We start from the raw sequence: 13,507 nt of genomic DNA on the forward strand, positions 1-13,507 counted from the left end.
ACAGTGACTCCACGACCTCCCTGGGCAGCTCCTTCCAGCCCCTGATCACTCTTGGAGTTTGGAGAGCTGCAGAAGAGGGGTACCATCCTATCACTTGTGAAAGTAGGATGGATCTACCATCTCTTTGACAAGCAAATCTTGGGGTGCTGCCTCAGGAACAAACTAGGTGGTGCCAGATGAACAGTGGGAGACCTTGGAAATCTGGTTCTTGTGCAGCTCCCTGGGATTTTCTATTAATCGTATCTACTTTTCTCATGCTATGCAAGTGGCTTGCTGCCATTCTTGTCCTCCTCTACTGCTTTTACAGTGCAGTCTACACAGTTATTACTGTTGTACAAGCAAGGAAACAAGGGCACACATTTCACTTCTGTCTTTTTTTAAGAGTGTACCAGTTTTAAGAAGTTGGATTTAAAACAGTAAGCATAGTTACAGCCTAATTTTCAGTAATGCTGAAACCTAGCACAAGTACCTACAAACAAGGTACATTTTGGAAAAGCTTGACCTAAATCATTGACCAAGGTCAGGCAGCAGAGTTAAGAAGTGAATCCAGATGTCCCGACGATTAGCCCTGTCTACTGGCACTCAGTCAAACCTTCCCTCCTAAAAAAAGCTTCCTGAAGCATCAGGCTGCAGTCTTAGAACTCCCTTAAATATGCAACACTGATAAGAACTGACTTTTAAATGAAGAAGGGAAAAAAAGCCAACACAGCAGTTCATTATTTTTTCCTCAGGTGACTGCTGAGTGAGCAGAGGAAGGAGAGCTCACTGACCCTAAACTCCTTCCAGTTAAAAATAAAAATAAAAAAGAGATTCTTCTTCCCTTTTAAAACAACATGAAGAAAAAAAAATGTTCTGCCTCAGTAATCCTAGACCTGAGTAATTTAATCTGCCCTCTGTTGCAATCTGTTTTTCATGTGTATCACCAGCCTGGAATTTCTGGAACTCAATACATAAGGAAGCTATTAAAAAAAAAAAAAAGGAAATATTATGACAAAAGGATTAGAGATAGATCTAAACTAGATTGAAAGCCTCCCTGTAGAAGAGGAGAATTCAGCTGCTGATCCAAACTTACTGACTTCAACCCAGATCTCCAACTGAAGCACTGCCAAGATGATGGCATTTCCCAGCGCCAGCCCACCTCTCCGCTCCACTTTGGGCAGAAGGAAGGAGAGAGAAGGCCTGGGCCATGCAGTGCTCCAGCAGCAGGAGCGGAGAGGCACTCGTTATCTGAGCAGTGGTACAGCCCTACGTGAGAAATCTGCGAGAAAATTATAAAGAGCTTTAGTAGTTTAAATTCAAAGTCTCGCATGCAAGCTTGCCTAGAGTTTTATCTACTTATCCATTAAATGAATATCAAAGGATTCACTGCGGCTGAGCTAACTGACCTCATTTTATATCTTTGCCTTCACGCATCCAAGTTCAAGCCTAAGAAACTTCCTTCCCCTCTCAGTGTGTTCAGTTCCGCTGTGTTCTAGGTATAATGTGCATAAGTAAAAAGGAATTTAAACAAAGCGCTTACATTTCAAAATTTCATCTTATCCTCATTTGGCTCTGAGAATTTCAGCTGCTTCCCTTAAATGATCTGCTCACATCTGCTCTCCAGCTGAGCTGTGTTCATGCCCCACTGACCTTGCTGCTGCCATCGCTGTAATCTTGCGGCTGAGAATAACCAGCCACGCACCCCGACCCTGCAAGCGCCGAGAGCCTTTCCGAAAAGAGGAGGTACAAAAGAACCGACTTTTATGTAAGAGGGAAAAGAAGAAGTTCAGAGAAAAACTCACTCAGGTGAGTGATGGGAAGCGCACGCCAGAGCAGCCCCTCCTGCCCCCTCGGGGAAGGGGAACCGGAGGCGTCAGCATCTTGCAGGATTATGCGCTGCAACGGCAGCTGGCAGATATTCTTCTGATGCAGAGCACAGCGGCACCGTTCACACTCATTTGATTCTATTTGCTGCCGTTCCTATTCAACCCCGACTAATCCGATCAAGTTATTTCTTGGCCTGCGACTTAAAGCCGAGTAAGTAAACACTTTTCATAAGGTCTGAGCCCAATTGTTTCAAGTGTATGATTAAGCACTGGACATCAGCATTATCGTGAGAAAACTCATCTCATTACTCAGAGTTTCCCAAACACCTTGCAGTTGTCTTGAAGTGGTAATTTTCCATCTGTGTTTTAGTTTCTGCACGCAAATACATAAAATACAGTTACAATAGGGTCCCAAGACCAAGCACAGGTTTATTCTTCAGCTAGCTTTAAGACCAGCTCTTCTGAGCTGAGGATAGCTAATAATTGCCCCAGTTGGACTGCATGATGCATCTTCCAAGACTACCAGACTTCCTCCTTGTTTACTGTGAAGAAGACAAACGGACATTAAACACAGGCAGTAACCGCATACTGGACCAAGTAATGCTCTTTGGTAGTACCTGTTTTCAGTAACACTAGAGGACTTATGAACCAGCAAAGCTGCTGATCCAACCGTAATTCTATTATGGTTACACCAAGGATGGATTTGAGTTCTTGAAGCCTATACTTTTTTTTTTCAAGAAGAACTGCTGCCATGTACACTGCTGAAAGTGCTAATAATATAGCTGGCTTTCCTTCCTTCTTTAGAACAACCTCCACACCTTCTCTTTCTCTTCTGAGTCACACTTAACTTCATGTCCAACATTCTCTTGTGATGTATCTTGCCTGTGTCACTTCTGAACTAGCTCCTCAAAAGGGGTGATTTGTTCTGAAAGCTTCGGGAATAAAGAATATTTAAACAATCAACCACAACCATATTCCTCATTCTGCAGAGTACTGCAAATGTGCACTGGAAATTAAACAAGAAAGCAGAATTTTTGCCCTGAGAAACAAAAGGAGAGGATACACATCAACATATATCTCTCTCTTTTTTTACTTGCTACCATTTTTAGACTACAAATACGACAGCCACTGGAGCACTTTAATACTGGGTCATTATTGTTACACATACAAAGACCCAAGTCCTCATTCTGTCATACAGATAAGATATTCACACACATTTTTTCCCTTGCAGTTTTTTTACATGGCTGGCTGGATAATCAGCCAAAATAACGAAATATGACTCAGCACGGCTGACTGTCCGCTTGGGTTTGGGGATTCTGTTGGAGGCCTTTTTCTAAGCTCTGTAAGACCAGAAAAGATGTGTCCCTTCCAGACGACGTCCAAGCAAAAAAGATGTGAGTAAACACAGAGACTCTGGGGAGAGGAAGGGATGAAATAGACACGTTCCTGCTGTTGACCCTTGAAGTGGCTTGGTCTGACCCACGCTCCAGCCCTGATGCTACAGGAGGAGAGGCAGGGCAGCCACTGATGCTCTGACCCTGCCGGAGAGCACACAGTCCCTGATTACTTGCAGGCTGTCAAGAATTCCTCACCCCTGGCAGAGGGAAGGATGTGGGACAGAGATTTGGAAACATCCTAAAAGGATGAGAGACCATGAAATTAGGCATGTGTATTTTTTCTGGACAACAGAGTGCTCTATGTCGACTGCAACAATAGTGTGAGCATGCAGAACATTTTAAAACATGTTTTATTTCACATCTGCATTGGCCTAGGATTAAGAATCCTCTTATTCTGAGTGCAAACCAGGACTCAAACACAAGCAGTAAGTTAAACACATGGGTCCATCCCTCTAAGGGTAGCTCTCCTCTAGGCAGTAGCTAATGGCAGCAGCGGTGGGCAATACTCTCCTGCAGAGCATTCTGGCTATGAGGGCAGGGCTGCAAAGGACAATGGATCCACACCTTCAGACATAGATGCTCCCTGGTTCTCAGATTAGAGACCTGGCCAGCTGAAATGGCTGTGGCATCAGATAGCATCTCCCCTCAACAGACTGCAAAGTGTGCTGCAGAATGCAGGCCTTCATCTAGGAAGATTCGTTGGCACACCGCCCTGTGTAACTCCTGGGTGAAGGCAGTGGAGTTGGCTTGTGCCTTTCAGAATGAGGGCAGACGCAAATCTGTTACTCAGAGCTTCCCTGTCTGAAGAACCCTAAGCCACGTAGACCAGCAGGGCCCACACTGTGTTTAACACAATAAAATCAGGCTGTCTGAGAAGATAAACATCAGAACCAGCTCATGGAAAGAAAGGTACTGCCATGTACATGCCCACAAACCATAGGGTTAAAGGGGATCTTGTTTTTGTCAAAGTCGGACTACGTAACACCACCAAGGCCAGCACGACCCCTGACAAAGACTTACGCAGTGGCATGAAGCCAGCTGCAGAAGTTAAACGTGTCCATGACCTTTAGCTAGCAGTCCCAGTTTCCTCAGGATTTCACACTGTGTTGGAGAGGCAAATATCATCTGTACTCACTGCCTCCTTCTTCGTGCACTGCTGTCGTGTATGTCTCCTACAAACCACGAGCCAGCTTCACAGTGGTTTAGACTAAACTCAAGTGGGGAAAACAATCAGGCAGAAAGAAAAACAACCTCCCTCCTTCCTTCTCCTCCTCTCAACAGCTCCTCTGCAAAAGGTCAGCAGTAGGACTCCCTGTAAGCTCACAGAAATCAGCATCACGTCCTTCCTAGCATGAACGTTCCTTCCAGTTCCACTTACTTTTGTTGTCAGTAAGTGAGAATTGACAACTGCTCATGAAATTAAAGCTGTACCCCTAATTACTGCTTAATTACCACCAGGAGCAGCGGCCACTCTCCCTGTCACAGCCCAGCATCGGTGCCAGTGTGGGGCCAGGCCTAGAGCGACATTTGGGTGCTCGGACGGTCGCTTTCACGCTGACATTGAAACCTGTGCCATGATTGTGCCCTGGTGGCAAAACACGCAGGCCCTTCATACAGCCGGGATGCCACGGTGACCCACGGACCCACACTGCTTCCTTCAACACTGAAGTGTAAGCGAATGGGAAATCAAGTGTAGTACCACAAAATGCTTCTTGTCAATGGCGGAAGCTTGTTTACCACCGCTGTAGTAGCTGAACTGCTGAATGAAATATTTACAACTATTCACACAATCAAATTCATTTTCCTTAGGAAATAACTGATTAGGTATCTCACATCTGTTCCTGACAATGATTTCAGCCTGTGCCTATCCATTTCTAGTCCTGACACAAATGCTAATGTTTTAGAAACAGCCATCCTTAATGGAAGGGTGATGACAAGCTATCCGACATTGGTGGCTAAGGCTGTGTGGGGACGGCCTGCAGCGCCAGGTAAGGATGACAGCACCAGCCCACAGTTCTCTCTAACCTTGTGACCTAGGGCTTCGGGAGCCTGTCAGGAGATAGAAGCCGGAGCAGACCTTGATGTGGAATTATCTTGGGAATTATCTCCCTATAGCTGTCATAAGTTTTTAATATCTCGCACCTGTTTGCTTCCTCTATGCAGAAGAGCAATCCTGCTCTGTCAGACTCTGGCACTGCACGTCCTCCTTCCAGCAACAGTTCCTTATCAGTGCCCTCTTCTGATTGAAGATACTGCAAGTGTTGCAAGGCTAGGAGGAAAATCAGCTGCGAGTAAAGTTGACTCAAATGATTCCTTAATAAAACATGACATTTGTGTCAGAAAAGGCACCAAATTAAATGCTGCTGTTCTGTTCACTTCTGCTGTTCTATGAGCAGACTCTCAAAGCCATGGCACTGTTTGAAACACAGGAAGAAAACTGATGCTTGGTTATTCTGATTTAATTAATCCAGCAATCCTCTTTTCTACAGTAAGTCCATCTCAAACACTTAAAAAATGAAGAAAAAGAAAGTATTTATTGGAGTGCCTCTAAACTCCATGCTCATCACTATTGCAAAGACCTTCTCAAGTCAACTGCAGAGCTCCTCAGTGCCATGCCGAAGATGCCAAAGACAAAACACAATTGGTATTACTGCTCCCGCTGGTGCTGTGCAGTGGTTGTGCTAGCAGTCAGATGATAGCAACAAGGTCAGAAGAAAACTTTCAGCAACACCAATAATTGCTACGGATTTTACTGCACAGTCAAGGAAGCAAATAAAAATAACGGAAGGAAATTTGCCTGCATTTGCTTGCAAAGGACCTTGAGGAGCTGTAGGTCAAACAGAAACAAAGTCTATGTATCTGTCCGAGCAGTAAACTCCAGAACAGTTAGAAATGGCTCATAAAAAGTACATTTCAAACACAATCTAAAGAAGATTAGACTGACAATTTATTTCTCCTAGGACTTCAAGACACTACAAACAAGCACTATGCCTTCTACATCAAGCAGTTCATCATCCAATTTATTCACTGATACATCTTCTCATTTGAACAACACAAACTGGAGTATATTGGAAAATCCCAGAACAGTCTCTCAGTACAGCAGCTTTTGAAATAACATTATTTATATTTATAAAATTTTACTCCCTGTGCAATCGAATTCACATCGTTCACACGATTGTTAACAACTTTTAAAATGCAGGATCACTTATTAATATTTATATGCTTTCCTTCAAAAATAAAAATAAAAACAAAAACATAGAAGTTGTCATCCTCTTTTGAGTTAGTATTTGAGAGAAAACAGAGATTCTCCTCTTGTCACAACAGCCTACTATCAACTATCAAATCAGCCAAAGACTTGAGATCTTAACTGCTCTACTAACTGCAGATCCAGCTAGGAATACACTCAAGAAATTCAGCTCTGTATTCTAAACTGTGCTCTGGGCAAGACAGAGTTCTGATCTAGTCTCATTTCTTCTTTCCAAATGGTTCAGTGCCAATTTTAGTCCACTGCACTTCATTTTCTCCCGTTTTTGGCATGGGATCTTTGCCCTGTATGGACAGTACACCAGGACTGTTGCAGTTACATCTGCTTTCCTATTCGACCCTCTTCTGGGATACTCTCCTTCCAAACTGAATAATTTCCAGAAAATAGAAAACCAGAACTGCACACAGTCTCCTTAAATAACAGAATTTTCAGCAAGGGTTCCTGAGTCGTGCAAACTTTCCTGAGTCATGGACTTCTGCTCCATCCCCAGTGAGACACAGCAGAAGAACCAAGTCCCAGGCGATGAGGATGCCCCAGCTAAGAAAGGCAACAAGCTTTGTGCAGGCAGAATGAGAAGGACTGGCCTCAAGGCCCAACACATATCCCCTCTATACTGCACAGCTCCGTATCACTGCTGCCATGCAGGAGGCCAACCCCTGAGCTTCTGATAGAAAGAAAATAAAGTAGCTCATTTTTTCTGCGTTGACTCACTGTCTCCAGCAAATGACGAGACTCAGCTCCCTGCAATAAGCAAGATTAAATAGAAAACGTAGGTGTTAAGATTAGCACAAAGTGTTCGTTTTGTTAAAACTTCCTACTGTGTCCCTTCCATCGGAGGCCTGCCCCAAATGAAGCCATTCCAGTTGTCCTGAGTGAAAAGCAAACCACTGGTACTCCTCTTTGACATGCTCAGAGTAGCGGAGCTGACCAAAGACCCATCTTTTTGCCACACATGACTCACTTAATTAACACATCACTTAATAAAATGTGATTAGATACAACTTGATCAGAGTATTTCTAATTTACTGTAAATCATGGATGCACACGTTGCACTTGGAGACGGGACAAACAGGTTTACAGCCAAACTTCCTCAGCGTGGCTGTCACCTCCCCAGCTATTACTGCCTCTCTAATTGCTGGTTGCTGCAACAAGCCAACACTGGGCCAAACTCACAGCATCCTCCTCAATCCGTAACGACGTACGTTGGGATTGGCACTTACTGCTCAGACAGAAATGTGAGCTCAGCCCTTGCCTCCGTGGGGCCAGTCAGCTCAGCCCTTTCAGATACAGCCTCTGCCTGTGCTTAAAAGCCTTCTTAGAGTGCTGCTGTGTGTATGCAAAACAATTAATGGCAAGGGAGCTGTTATCAGCTCATCTATTGCTTATTTATTTCTCAAGAAAATGGCTTACCCAGCATGGTGCCTATGGTCAAAACTTTATGGTCCTGAAGCAACATGCCATGCTGAGCTGTGAGATAGTCAGATTCTGGGCTGAGCCCAGAAGAGAACAAACAAACCTTACTAATTTCTTCTACGCATGTGTGTACGCGTGTGTTTGTGGGTTGAACGGATGAAGCAAGAGAGGAGATTAGCATTTTTATGGATATGATTCCTGCCATTGCTACACACTTGAAAATCTTGCTTAGGCTTGGGCAGTTTGTAAACAAGAATAAATACACCTACAAATATCTCTGCATTTAGCTATTAGTCAATCAGTTAATCGACCTATGCCTGGCACCCAACAAAGCACCTCACACTGACTTATACATCACTTACAGGGCAGAGGGAACAATAATGGTGGGGAAAGAGAAGTCTGGCCTAAGTGCCTGTTGAGTTGTCGCACTGCTGTGGGGACAAGAGGGGCCTGCCTAAATCCTAGCCCAGAGCCAGACTGAGGGCAGTGTGGATGGCAGCTGCTGACACCAACACTGTAGACCAAGCGCAGGGTGCTCAGGACCATGGGTGTCCCCTGCCTCTGTCAGGTGGCACAGCTGCCTCTGGCCCACCTGCTGTGCAGCAGGTAGCTGTTGGCCAAAGCCAGCTCCTGCATGGCCGCCAAGCATCCCATCAGTACACGCCACCCCAGGTCCTACCTGCCTCCTTCCCAAGGAAAGGTGTGTTTTGCAGTGCTTTCTGGGAAAGTGTTACCATGGTTTTGGCTAAGATAGAGTTAATGTTCTTCACAGAGGTTTGTATGATGCAGTGCTTTGCATTTCTGATGAAAGTAGGGGTGATAACACACCGATGTTTCAGTTGTCACAGAGCAGTGCTTACACAGAGCCAAGGACACCCAGCTCCGTGTGCTGCCCTGCCAGCGAGGGGCTGGGAGGGAACAGAACCAGGACAGCTGACTCAGAACAGCCAAAGGGGTGTCACACACCATACAGCATCATGCTGGGGCACAGGGGGAGGAAGGGGGGACATCCATAGCAATGGTGTTGGTCTTCCCAATAAACCATTATGCACGATGGGTCCTGCTTTCCTGGAAGTGACTGAACATCTGCCTGCCCACGGAAGTGTGAATGAGCCCCCTGTTTCGCTTTGCTTGCATGCGTGGCTTTTGCTTTACCTAGGGAACTGTCTTTACCTCAACCCACGAGCTCTCACACCTTTACCTTCCCTATTCTCTGCCCATCCCACCTGGGAAGAGGGCATGCATGGTTGTGTGGTGCTGAGCTGCTGCTCGGCTAAAGCACAGCCAGTGTTTGGGGAGCCTCTCAGTTACCATAGCGCTGCGCTACAGCAATGTCGGCAAATTAATCAATTATACAATCGTGTTTGCTAAGAATACAAGGCACAGTCAGATGATCCAACGCATTTCAGCAGCTCCGTGCAGTTGTGTTAGCACACTTCCTCATCTGCAATCTCTGTGTTATCCTCATCTGCACTGTCATTTTTCCATATTTCAATTTCTCTTAACAGGCAGCTTATCAGGTATGGGATCTCTGCTCCAGGCTAAGTCAAGCTGTTTTCCTTCTTGCTTTCCTGCTTGCTTTCTTTTTTGTCTTTTAGTCTTCCCTTTCCTTCTCTTTTTCTTGTAATATGAAAACGTAATAAAATGCAAATTCTTACACATCGACTTTCCTATAACAGAACTGTCCCGTTAAAAATACTAATTCATCCCTAATGGCCCACAACTTCCTATTTTTTTTTTGCACAATTTACAGCATTTTGTTCCGATTAGCATGAGGGCAGAGCTCACTGTAAATCCAGCTTTGCCACAAATTTTAGGTAGCAAGGGAGAAGTTCATCAAGATCAGCTCTCTAGCCTCAGGAGTCAGAGCTGGTAGGGCTGACTTGACAGCGTCTCCTCAGCCTTCAGCCAGGAGCCCCAGAACACATCCTACAACAAAGTTACACCCCATGAGGAAGTTCACCCCACCTCCCAAGAACACAGCAGAAGCCAAGGTCAGTGCAGCACTACTAACAAAACCAGGTCCATTCTCCTTGCAACCTTACATTAAAAATATAAACATAGCGGAGACCAAAGGACTAACTCTGCAAACTTAATTTCCTATTTCCAGGAACTCTCTCTCTCCAATTTAACTGTGTAATCTCCTTCGTAAGATTATCAAGATCTATCTCAAAACCACCCTAATTGAAAGACCATTACACAACTTCAATTCTTATGTGGTTGGAAGCTTTCTTCTAATTTCCCATTCAAATTTACTCACAACCAACTTACAGAATTTCATCTTGTGTGGTTGCTAACTTTTGACTTACACAGGTTTTCCTCCTTCTTGCTATTGAGTCCCAGCTGTGCGTAAAAAGACTTATTGTAAACCGTCCCCTCATTTGTTCAATTGGCCGGAGCTAAACAAATTAAGCTGTTTACTCTCAAGTCATACAGTAGAGAGCTCGTTTGTGTGACCACACCTCTAGCCCTCCTACTGTTCTAATTTAACATTTTCTTGCCCTGGGTCTCCAGAGTTAAGCAAGATCCCATTGGGCTCCTCCATGGATAGCAGAAAGCTCTCGCACAGGGATAAAACCACACTTCCTGGAATCTGCCCCATTACTCCCCTCAGACGCCCACAAATGGCACTGGTGTCCCCGACAGCAGTGTCCCACCACCTGCTCAAGGCAGCCCTGGCCAGCCAGTGCCACGTGTCTCTCCATCCTGCTCCCGTCACGGTGAGCTCTGCTTCACACTGGAAATTCTTGTTGGTCTATACATGCAAAACTGGACACTGCTTTGCACCCAGCGCTATTAAATGTCATGTCATTTCTATCACTCCAATCAACAAAGTCATCTAAATTCCTTTCATATGACAGCCTGCTGCTGTTCCATATGGACCCCATCTTCCCAAGCTCCCCATGCTCCCCCACGCTGCAGGGCCCAAAGCAGCAGCACTGTGTGCTCACTCTCCCAGTGCCTCCCAGGCTCTGTGAGCACCACTCCCCATCCATACAGCTTTATTTGGATATAGCTGCCCTACCTTCTGCTTGGCCATCTCCACCACTCAGCTCCTGCACTGAGCCACCACTTTCATTTTATGCAACCATGTCCTGTGGGGCATGGAATCAAGTGCTTGGCTCTACATAAATCACATTCCTGCATTACCCCACCTAAGAAATCTGTTATATAAGAAAGATGTTAGATTAGTCTGCCACAATTCATCTTTGATAAAATCTCACTGCAATTTATTCTTCCTCATTATTTCCATGTCTAATTATTCTTTCCTACAAAATATGTCATGAGACACCATGTACTACTGCACTCAGGCCAGCATGCCTAGAGTTCCCTGCATCACTTTTCTATTTTTTAGCTGAATTGGGATTGTGTGTACAGGATGCAAACACTTCCCTTCTCTGCAGCTGAGGAGCCCCAGGACAGCCTTGCTGTAAGCCTGGTGCACTACTTTTAGTTTCCCAAAACCAAGATCACTGGGACTCCTTCCTTTGTCTCACCAAGACGTTTCAGTTTTCTTAGTTTGGTTTGGTTTGATTTGTGATGTTATTTTTTGTCACATTTTTTGTTTTAACTTTGCTACAAATAGCTGCTGGTCTCCTACAGCTTTATTGAACACCACACTCTGCTCCAGATCCTACAGAAGGCCCCGCTTTCATGCACAGGTTGTGTCATTATATACAGACACAAGTTCTCCTTTCAGTTTGGGCATGGTTTATTTCAGTTCTGCCTAAGCTGACAAAAGACAGGTTTTGGTTAAACCAAAATAAGTTCATTTACACCAAAATAAGAACTTCGCCCATGCGCAAGGTCACATCGGGTTAATCAAATCACTTTAAAAATGGGCTTAAGGTCAACTGGTGTAATCTCTCTGTGTAAGCAAGGCCAAAGCCAATAATGGAACATGAAGTAGGTTGAGTTCTCTCATTAATTGCACGTGCCCCTGGGTTCTGACCAAACCCGAGGGCTCTGAGCGGCAGGGCTTGCTGCAGACACAGCTGGCACCTGGCTTTGCCACCACCTGGGGCTCACTGCAGCACTGCAGGGCTTGGGGGCCTTGGTGACAAAGCTTTGTCGGCTGGCTCGGCACAAGGCCACGGGCTGCACACGAACAGAAACAGCAGAGAAACAAGGAAACAGGAGGTGTGTACGGAAAACAGAGTTGGATCACTGTAATAATACCAGCAGCACTGTTCCACACGATTTGCATTTTACTACTTTGGTTAAAGATGGTATTCCCTAGGAGTCCCTAACTACCCCAGCACAAGCCTGGATTCAGCATTCTGGTACAGGCGCACAGCTCACTCCTCCAGTTCAGAAGGAGCAAGCTATGTCAGCGTTAAACCCTTTGTATCATTCTTGGGCAGTTGCATAATTCAGGCCAAAACAATGCAACTTGTGTGCATAGACAAGCCCTGCTTCCAAACTGTGGACATGGCACCATTTTCTGACATTACTGATGAGCAGAAGTTGGAAATGATACCGCTATCTCTGAAATCTAATGTTGCTTCCAACATGATGCGACTTTAATTAAGACCTGCCCATTTGCTACTTTCAATGCTTAACCTTGAGCTGCTTTTGAGTACTCGACAAGTGAAATAATTTGAGATATAAATGGAGTGGCGAAGAAACAGGAACCATTGCAGGACTTTCTGCCAAACGTCACGGAAGTTTGTAGTTTAGCAAAAAAACATTCAAACCAATCCTACTTTTTCTCTAGATCAAATCATTCTAAGCCATTGCTCTGAACGAGCAGAAGAACAGAAATAACCGCTCTTACAGCCATTTACTTTTTCTTATAACATCATCCAGAAAAACTTTCAAGACTCAGCAGTGAACACAAGGTCAGCCCAAAAGGTACCGATGCCTTCCACTCACACAGCCTCCCCGCCTGGCTTCCCCACAAACCTCCCCTCTGTGCCATGGGCCAGCACTTGGGCAGCCCTGCAGCCTCGCCACGTTCTCAGCGCTCAGGATGCTCTGCTCCTCCGCACCACATCACCAACACGCTGATCTGCTCCGATCAGTGCACGACAGGAGAATTCACTTCTTGGTTTTGGAATGTATTTTCCAGAAAACCAGAAACCTAAATGCATTTTTTTTCCGAGCGGATAACTACAGCAAGGAGCTGCAGTCCAGGAAGTGCATAAAAATCGAACAGATTCTCCAACAACATGGTACATGGTGTTGCACTACACTGAGAGCAAGAGGTTCACACTGCATCCTCATGAAACGGCACTCGTAGGACCGACCTGTGAAGACCGCGCAAGCCACAAACGCTGCTCCTTTAAGGCAAGTTCGCGTATCCGCATGTTGAGGATGGGTGAGCAGCGATCCAGCAAATTAAGGACGTAGGGGAGCCTTCGTTCTGCTAAAAGCAAAGCGGCTCCTCGCACACCGAACACCGCACGCCGTGAGCTCCGGCAGCCCCTGCAGGGCACAGCTCTGCCCGCGGGGCACCTGAGCGCCTCTGGCCGCGGCCGCTGCATCCTCGCGGGCTCAGCCCCGCCGCAGAGGCACCCGGCGGAGGGTTCGGTGCCGGCCGGCTGTTCTCCACCGCGCATCCTGAGCGGGACGGACCGGCTCCGCTCCCAGCCCAGCGCCGGCCGCCTGTGGAGTTACCTCTCGCA

This window comes from Meleagris gallopavo, chromosome 9, assembly GCF_000146605.3.
Source record: "Meleagris gallopavo isolate NT-WF06-2002-E0010 breed Aviagen turkey brand Nicholas breeding stock chromosome 9, Turkey_5.1, whole genome shotgun sequence".
Lineage (NCBI taxonomy): Eukaryota > Metazoa > Chordata > Aves > Galliformes > Phasianidae > Meleagris > Meleagris gallopavo.